The sequence below is a fragment of the Microtus pennsylvanicus genome, chromosome 9 (assembly GCF_037038515.1).
Source record: "Microtus pennsylvanicus isolate mMicPen1 chromosome 9, mMicPen1.hap1, whole genome shotgun sequence".
NCBI classification, from domain to species: Eukaryota; Metazoa; Chordata; class Mammalia; order Rodentia; family Cricetidae; genus Microtus; species Microtus pennsylvanicus.
Genome location: NC_134587.1, coordinates 56,875,346 through 56,884,984, shown reverse-complemented (window position 1 = coordinate 56,884,984; position 9,639 = coordinate 56,875,346). Strand labels below are relative to the sequence as shown.

Sequence of the window (9,639 nt, the reverse complement as noted above, 5' to 3'; positions counted from 1 at the left end):
TTTCAGAACAAGCATAAGGACCTGAGTTCAGATCTGGCACCGACATCAGAAGCTGGGCATGGCAGGGTATTTTTGCAATCCCAGACATTAGGGTTGAGGGTAAACAGGAGATTCTCTGTGGTATGCTGGGTACCAATCTAGAAAAACAGCAGTGAGCTCCAGGTGCAGTAAGAGACCCTGTCTCAAGGGAATAAGGGAAACTGGGAGAGGTAGAAATCTTAACTCCTTCCCTCTGCTTATGCATGTATGTGTGCACACACATACAACATGCATACATACACCACACACAAAACTGGGCTCAGTGGTTCATGCTTAGAGTCTCAACACCAGAGTGGTGGAAACAAGTGAGGCCCTGAAGCTTGCTGGCCAGCCAGTTTATCAGTCAGGTTCAGTAGAAGACCCTGTGATTTGGGAGGTCCTTCTGTCTGTGTCTTGCTTTTATTAGTTAATGGATAAAAAACTGCTTTGAGCCTATGACAGGAAAGAACAGAACTAGGTGGAGAAAGCTAGGCTGAATGCTGGGAGAAAGAGGGCGGAGTCAGAGAGAAGAGATGGATGTGAGTGGATCCTGGACATTAGACACGGATGTGAGTGGATCCTGGACATTAGACATGGATGTGAATGGGTCCTGGACATTAGACATGGATGTGAACGGGTCCTGGACATTAGACATGGATGTGAGTGGATCCTGGACATTAGACATGGATGTGAACAGGTCCTGGACATTAGACATGGATGTGAACGGGTCCTGGACATTAGACATGGATGTGAACAGGTCCTGGACATTAGACATGGATGTGAACGGGTCCTGGACATTAGACATGGATGTGAACAGGTCCTGGACATTAGACATGGATGTGAGTGGGTCCTGGACATAAGACATGGATGTGATCAGGTCCTGGACATTAGACATGGATGTGATCAGGTCCTGGACATTAGACACGGGTGTGAGCAGGTCCTGGACATTAGACACGGGTGTGAACAGGTCCTGGGCATTAGACACTAATGTGAGTGGATCCTGGACATTAGACATGGATGTGAGCGGGTCCTGGACATTAGACATGGATGTGAACAGGTCCTGGACATTAGACACGGATGTGAGTGGGTCCTGGACATTAGACATGGATGTGAGTGGGTCCTGGACATTAGACATGGATGTGAGCGGGTCCTGGACATTAGACACGGATGTGAGCGGGTCCTGGACATTAGACACGGATGTGAGTGGGTCCTGGACATTAGACACGAATGTGAGCGGGTCCTGGACATTAGACATGGGTGTGAACAGGTCCTGGACATTAGACATGGGTGTATTTGCCGAGCTAGAATTCAGTTTTGCTTTAGTTTGGTTGTGACTGTGCCCTAGTTCTTCCCTCTTAAAATAAACAACTATTCAGCTTATTTTTGATTCTGTGGGAGTTCCCAGTTGAGAGCCCTAGGACTTAAAAAGATTTTAAGAGACTTTGAACGAGGCTGTGGTGGCACACACCTTTAATCCCAGCACTCAGGAGGCAGAGACAACACACACCTTTAATCCCAGCACTCAGGACGCAGACACAGGCTCAAACTCCGAGTTTGAGGCCAGGCTGGTCTACAGAATGAGTTCTAGGACACTCAGGGCTATACAGAGACCCCTGTCTTGAAAAACGAAAACAAACCATCAAATAAAACACCCACTTATGCACACACACACAAACCGAGTGTTGCAAACTGGAAAGTGGTAGGACTGTTTACAATTATAAAATGTTTTATATTGTGATGTTTATAATATGTGTGATTTTGGGTATGAAGAAGAAAGAAAGGGATGTGGTTTAACAGTTGAATATTTATGTGTCAAGTTAACTAAGCATCAGTTGTTCTGGTGAGTTTTATATCAGCTATAGTCATCAAAGAGATGGGAGCCTCAATGGGAAAATGCCTTCATAAGATAGGGCGTTTTCTTAACTAGTGACTGATAAGAGGGGCTAGCCCATGGTTGGTGGTGCTATCCCTGGGCTGAAGGTCCTGGGTTCTATCAGAAAGCAGGCTGAGCAAGTCATGATGAACAAGCCAGTTAGCAGCACTCAAGACTCCTGCCTCTGAGATCCTGTCCTAACTTTTTTCAATGATGATAGTGATGAGGAAACCCAGGCAAATAAACCCCTTCCTCCACATTTCACTTTTTGATCATGGTGTTTTATCTCAGCAACAGTAATTCTAACACACACACACACACACACACACACACACACACAATTAAGGAGAAAACAACAGGATAATAAAACTTGGAGGGCTTCTTTGGGAACTGGCACGTAAAATTCAGAACAAAGTCCTGTGCCATCAGCAGGATGTGGGTTCTGGAAGGGCTTGGGAACATGTAGTCCTACAGAGAAAAGATCCAAATCAGAGGCCCAGAATCTAGTCTCATGTTCAAGTGATACAAAGAACACCTTCACCATGTGTCCAGCTGCCTTTCTCCAGTTCAGTGGGAAAGGTTCTGTTGAGTCTGAAGTTTTCTTAGACTCTCAGGGGAGAAGCTGGGCATAATTCATGCATCTTTGAGTTCACGCTCTTAAAGACTTGGCTGAGAAGAGCTTGTCGGTGAAGGCTGAAGAAAGATTCAGATGTCACAGAGGGGAGCTGAAGGTTCAGGGGGACACTGGACTTTATCCAGCAAACAGAGGCCGCCATGGCAAGGTTCCAAACAGTGTACTGCGAGGCAAGTGACAACTGAGGTCGGCAAAGATCACATGGTGGCTGTGTGGAGAGTGGACGGTGAAAAGGCAGGAGGACAGCAGCTGTCTTGGGTACCCGGAGCTCACATCACTACTGGGGGCCTTCTGTGCTCCTGAAGATGAGTGATGATGGCGCCAGGGCTGCTGGAATGGGACGTGATGAGAAACATCAAGTGGGAAATGGAGCTGGAGTGAGCAGAGAATCGGGCTTGATTATCAGCCAGATCTGGGGCCAGGTGAGAAAAGACGAGAGAAAGTCATAAATCAAATATGACTCCTGAGAAATCCATGATTGGGGGTGTCATTAAAGAAATTCTGGGATGTCTAGAGAAGCGGAGGACTGAGGATGGGAGAGACATGAGCTGACAGCTAAACCTATGAGCCTTGAGCTCAAAGGAGAGGCAAAGCCTGGTTATTTCAATAAGAGAGTCATCAAGCATATTAAAGCACTTAAGCCACACAACTGGAGGAGATCCCCTGTCAGTTTCTCTTTGAAAGTCCCTCAAACACATCTCTTCCTCCGATTTCTGCTGCCATTAATCTTTGTTTCCCAGAAGATCTGATGCAGTATTTCTGTACGCAGTGTGTAGTCTCGCTCCTTGGCAATCTTTCTTATACATAACTGGACCATTCATCTTCCTGTTATACAAATTAGATCACTCTTCTCTTCAATAAAAAACCAAGTGCTTATTATGTGCAAATCCCTCTGTTCAGGGCTTCGGATGATTCAAAGAAGAGTAAGAAATGGATCCTGACATTGGAAGTTCATAGTCTATAGAAATGATGTATCTGTTTAAAAAAAAAAAATCATGCTTCAGTGTAGAAAGTGACAGGGCCATAGAAAAAAAAACAAGGAGGAAACAAACATTGTAAGCATTTTTGGGGGAAGATGACAAGAGGCTTTCAATATCATGGAGACAGGAAAGTTTGTGCAGAAGGTCATGTTTCAGTTGGAAAAGGATTACAAAATGGTGCCTTCACCCTACTGCTGAAAAGTCTTGGTCCCAGTCTCTCAGCGTCTCCCTTTATGTGGCCGTTCTTCCACTTTCTGACATTAAACACTGGGATTTTTTTTTTTTTGAGAATTCAGTGTTAGATCTTTTCTGGACACAGCAGTCCCTGTCCAGAAGTGTAATGTCACGATACATTTCCACCACGATACTGTCTGTCCAAGGCAAGCCTGATCCCTGCAGGGTCCCCTGAAAGCTAGATCTATGGCTGTCAAATCAACATTCAAACTCTGCTTTTCCCATTTGCTTTCTGGCTCTCACCTCTCTGGAATCCATCTACCCACTTCTTCCAGTGACAGACACTCATCCTGTGGTTATCCCACCACTTGGATTAAAAACAATCCCCTTACACATGTGATTCCCCGCAGTTGTAAATGTCTACCTGGCTATCTCACTCTATGGATTTCCAGTGTTTCACAGGTGGGAGGCCTCAGCTGCACAGGCACTTAACTGGACTTGGTATCTCCTAAGAGACACATCTCGGAGCATTCCTTGAGGCTTAGTTATAGAAGAAAGATCTGCCCTGATTGTGGGCAGCAGCATCCCGTGGACTATCCAGGGTCAATGAAGAGATATCAGAAAGCCAACTGAATGCCAGCACTTTCTCCTCTTATACTGAAACGTGAGGAGCCCTAGGTAACTGTTACTTCTGCCTCCGTGCTTTCAATGGTAAGCCAAAATACTCTCTTCCTTCCTAAGCTGCTTCTGTGCGTATTATGTCACAGCCACAACAAAAGTAACTCATGCACTGCATGAAATGTTAACTTAAGGAGACTGCTCTGCCCCTCGGGACTTCCTGCCTTATACTCCGCACTTTGTCCTTTTCCTTCAGTGGACTACTTCTCTGTGAGGGCAACTCTTACGATGGAAGCATTTAATTGGGGTTTGCTTATAGTTTCCGAGGCTTAGTCCATTATTGTCTCAGCAGAGAGCACGGCAGCACACATGGTGCCGGAGCTGCAGCTGAGAGCTGCATCCTGGTCTATAGGCTGGGGGAGGTGGCTAGCATGCACCCCAGGGACACACTTCCTCCAACAAGGCCACACCTCCCAATCCTTCTCCAATAGTGCCACTCCTTGTTGACTGAGCATCCAAATCTCTGAGCCTATTGGAGCCATTGTTATTCAAACTACCACAACACCGAATGCAGAAGTTAGTGTAGCTATATCCCTCTTATTTTCCTATCTGAAAAATCAACATATGTCTTGCCATGTCTACCATAAGGTTCTGGAAGTAAAGACATATTCAAATCATACATTTAAAATTAGTGATTATCCAGCAATGCATTGGTATTCATGTTTGGGAAATTCTCAACTAGAGAATACTTCGTTCCTACTTGACATTGGATAAAAGGAAGTTACCATTCTCAAATGTGGACTCTCCAAAGAACTAAGATAGGCTGCTTCTGCTTTCCTGGTCTCCGCGGGAACGGTGGTTCTATATGGCAGATTTCCGGAAGTGTTTTGCAAACGCCAAGCACATAGCCATCATCTCAGGGGCTGGCGTTAGTGCGGAGAGCAGGGTTTCAACTTTCAGAGGAGAAAATGGCAAGCCCAGGACCCGGCGACTCCGCAGGCCTTTGCCCGCAACCCATCACAGGTGTGGGAGTTCTACCACTACCGGAGGGAGGTCATGAAGTGCAAGGAACCCAATCCTGGGCACCTGGCCATTGCCCAGTGTGAAGCCCGGCTACGTGACCAGGGCCGACGGGCTGTAGTCATCACTCAGAACATCGATGAGCTGCACCGCAAGGCTGGCACCAAGAACCTGCTGGAAATCCACGGGACCTTGTTTAAAACTCGGTGCACCTCATGCGGCAATGTCGCTGAGAACTACAAGAGTCCGATTTGTCCAGCGTTAGCAGGAAAAGGGGCTCCAGAACCAGAGACCCAGGACGCCAGAATCCCAGTTGACAAACTTCCCCGGTGTGACGAGGCCGGATGCGGTGGCTTGCTGCGACCTTATGTGGTGTGGTTTGGAGAAAACCTGGATCCTGCTGTTCTGGAGGAGGTGGACAGAGAGCTCGCCCTCTGTGACCTGTGTCTAGTGGTGGGAACATCCTCTGTGGTCTACCCAGCTGCCATGTTTGCCCCTCAGGTGGCCTGCAGGGGAGTCCCAGTGGCCGAGTTTAACACGGAAACCACCCCAGCCACCAACATATTCAGGTTTCATTTTCCAGGACCCTGTGGGACAACACTTCCTGAAGCCCTTGCTCCTCATGAAACTGAAAGGGTTTCTTAATTGTCCTGTGGAAAGAAGAGAAGATTGTGTAGCTCATAACCAGGGCACTAACAAGAGAAGAGGTTTTGTGGATGACAAGCTGAACTTTGGAAAACCTAAAAATACCCTTTGAGCCCCTAGACGATCTGTGAAGGGATTGGGCATTAAACACCAACAGCAAATGTGTTTTCTTTGGAGAGGCTGATGGATTGTCAAGTTCTTCCATCTTATTTGATTTCAACTGAAATATGAGTATTTTGGATTTGCTATTCTTGGTCAATTACTGGGAGGGAAAAATTTGTACTTAAATTGCTTGAGAAGAAGGTGATTATACAAACTGTTTGTTTGTATCTTGGGCAAAAATAAAAATAGAGAATTAAAACCCTAAAAGTTAAAATCTAAAAAAAAAAGATAGGCTTATCTGATTTTGAGCACCGTAAATAATTAATCTTAAATTGTTTGCCGTCAGGCTAACGGGATCTTCCTGAAGTGACAGCAGCTCCCATGACTCCCCATGGCCAGGTGGTGAGGGAATTTGAATCCCATCTAGGGAGGACAGCTTGAGAATATGTGGCTGTAACTTTCATAAAAGAATGTGTATGAAAAAGAAACAGGCATCCTGAACATCTTCAGATAGGAAGGGACGAAGACAGAAGAGGATTAGACCGCCTCTAAAGGTCTCCAAGGAACCTTTCTGGAGATAATAAATGCCAAAGAAGGGGGGGGGTCAATATTTACTTAAAATAAAGGAGAACTGAGAATATCCAGAGATTTCCACCGGCAGAATGAATGGAGCTACTGAGTCTCCTTTTATTTGGTGCAGTCAAGAAGTTATGTAACTCTTCACAATGACTCGTGGGGCCTCTAACTTAGCAAGGCTACACCTAGTATTTTTCCAGCCCTAAGAAGACTTGATTCTACCATAAAAATGGGAAAAAATGCACAGATCACTTCTCACATGCAGGGTCCTGTTCTACACATTTTATATGCATTACCTCATTTCTTTGACTCAATAACTATTATTACATCCATGACTAAAGACAAGAAAACTGAAGGAGAGAGACATTAAATAATTTGCTTTGGTTCCCACAGTTAATAAGTATTTGATACCAGGAAATCTTTTTCCAGAAACTAGTCTTTTATTTTGTCTTTCATAATTCCATGACAGATCTAAGTCCAAAGTGGGAGAGGCCCTACCTAATAAAGGGAACAATAGGTAAGGGAAGTTATCGTAGGATTATGTGAAGACAATGCCATTTTGCAAGCCAAAAGGAACAGACATTAGGGAATGAGAATTTTAAAACCTGGTTCTGGACATTTCTTAGTCCCATGTGACAGAGACAAGGCAGGGGCCTCTCAAATGTGTAACCTATCTTATATTTAGAGAACCATATATTTTTCTTATAAACTAAATCTTGTGCACCATGCCCACCATGGAGATGAAACCCTGGAGTCTACTACTTTTGCAAAGTTGGTGTAGGCACTCTCTCGAACCAAGAGAGCACACAAGGGAGCAACAGATGTGATGTGGGGTGCTTCTGATGGTAGGAAGAAGAGATGCATGTGGAGAATCATGGGGGAACAGGAGAGAATCAAGAAGCCTCAATGTGGGGCATCAGAGCTGAGCTTTAGGGAACTTGGTGGAAACAGCCAAGTATGTGGAACCTGGTGTTGAACACAGAAAGTGTCTTGCTCTGCTCCCATTCTGATCTCTGGGAAGACACTGTTCCATGGAATGTGCCTGCATCTATCGGCACAGGGAGAAGAGTGGAGGAGAGCCACTGGTGGGGACTAGAAGTTTCGGAGCATTCTTGAAGCAGGACATGGAAAGTCACCTGTGAAGAGGCAGAAGGGCCATGTAGAGACCCCTTCTTGAGAAGTGAGATTACCCATAGAAGCAAGGATATGGCACCCAACCCATGAGGAGGTTGGAGAGCTCAGCTGAGACCCACAGATGCTGTGCACCAGCAAGAGCAAGTACAAAGGCAACATATGTTGGAGGAGGCCACTTGTTGGTTTCCCGGCTGCTCAGCCCTGAAATAATCACACAGAAACTGTATTATTTAAATCACTGCTTGGCCCATTATCTCTAGCTTCTTATCAGCTGACTCTTACATATTAATTTAATTCATTTCCATTAATCTGTGTATCACAACATGGCTGTGACTTACCGGCTAAAGTTCCAGTGTCTATCTCTGGTGGGGCTACATGGCATCTCTCTGACTCAGCCCCCTTTTTCCCAGCATGCCATTTAGTTTTCACTGCCTACCTAAGTTCTGCCCTATCAACAGGCCAAGGTAGTTTCTTTACTCATTAATGGTAATCACAGCATACAGAGGGAAGTCCCACATCAAACATGAATCTCATTAACGGGGATAATGTCTAGTCCTCACTGTCAGCTTGATCAGGTATTCAATCAATTAGGAGATACACCTCCAGGAGTATCTCTGAGAGCATTTCTACCATGCTGAGTTTGGATAGTACCACATCATAGCTTGGTATGAATAAAAAGGGGAAGGGAAAAGTCAACTGAGTGTCAGCATCCCCCATCACTGCTTCCTGAGTCCACAAGATGTAAGGGTCCTACCCACACCTTCCCACAGCTCTTCGATCACTGAGATGAATAACGAAAGCAGCAGGGAAGACTGGAAGCATTGGCCATGACCAATGGGAAGAGAAGCAGCGCACAGGTGCCTGATTCCATCTGTAGACTTTGGAAGGCACAGGTGACAGTAAGGCACAGCCTTCAAGATACAGGAGTTTAGGGGTCAGAGCCCAGGCTGGCACTTGAGATTGGTACCATTATCATAAAATGAAAGCTATTTTCTTTACCCAGGTACTATCTTGGAGTAAAGGACCACGCAGACATACTTGAATAAAAATAATGATAAAGATTTATACATACATAAATGAAGTTAGGCAAGGCACTCGGGAGGCAGAGGCAGGCGGATCTCTGTGAGTTCGAGACCAGCCTGGTCTACAGAGCTAGTTCCAGGACAGGCTCCAAAAAGCCACAGAGAAACCCTGTCTCGAAAAAAAACAAAAAAACAAAAAAAGGAAAAGCTAATTCAGAGTAATGGCATTGCTTCTTTAGTTGATGATTTAGAATAGACTCCCTTTTCCATCCATCAACACGTGTAGTTAAGAAGGCAAATGGCAAACTGTCGAGAGTAGTTATAATTTGCATTTGAACCTTAAAGTTAAATTTCTTGAACTATTTATACATGGAAGTTAACTTATAAAGATATTTAATTGATTTAGAAGATGTTTCTTCTGGTTTGAAACAAATCTAATAGAAAAAAAATCAAATCTGCAAAAGCGTCTAGTCCAGTAATGATGGTGAGAGGTAAGGCCCTCAGACTTGATTGCCCCTTGCTTCTGACTCTTGCCTGTTGCTGGCTCCCTGGGGACTAGCATCAAAAGTAAATTTTAGTTCCTGGTCCTTTCTGATTTAACATTTGCCAAATGAGTTCTGAGCTGGAACCCGCCGAGTCACCCAGCCATCTCATTACAATTTACCCCAGAGCATCCTTGACCTCACATATGTCATTAAAGGTGTGTGGACACGGTAAAGATAACTACTTTAATCTTGTAACAAGCACTTCTATTCACTGCCTCCTTTTAAGTTAGTGCACATGCTTCAAAATCCCACATAGAACAGTGTGTTGGAAAAAAATACCTGAAGTAGGAACAGGCCA

The 9,639-nt window shown here is 45.0% G+C and overlaps 1 pseudogene; it reads left to right on the top strand.

The window, feature by feature from the left end:
* Positions 1-5,162: 5,162 nt before the first annotated feature.
* Positions 5,163-6,351, top strand: LOC142856846 (NAD-dependent protein deacylase sirtuin-5, mitochondrial pseudogene; annotated as a pseudogene).
* Positions 6,352-9,639: the final 3,288 nt, after the last annotated feature.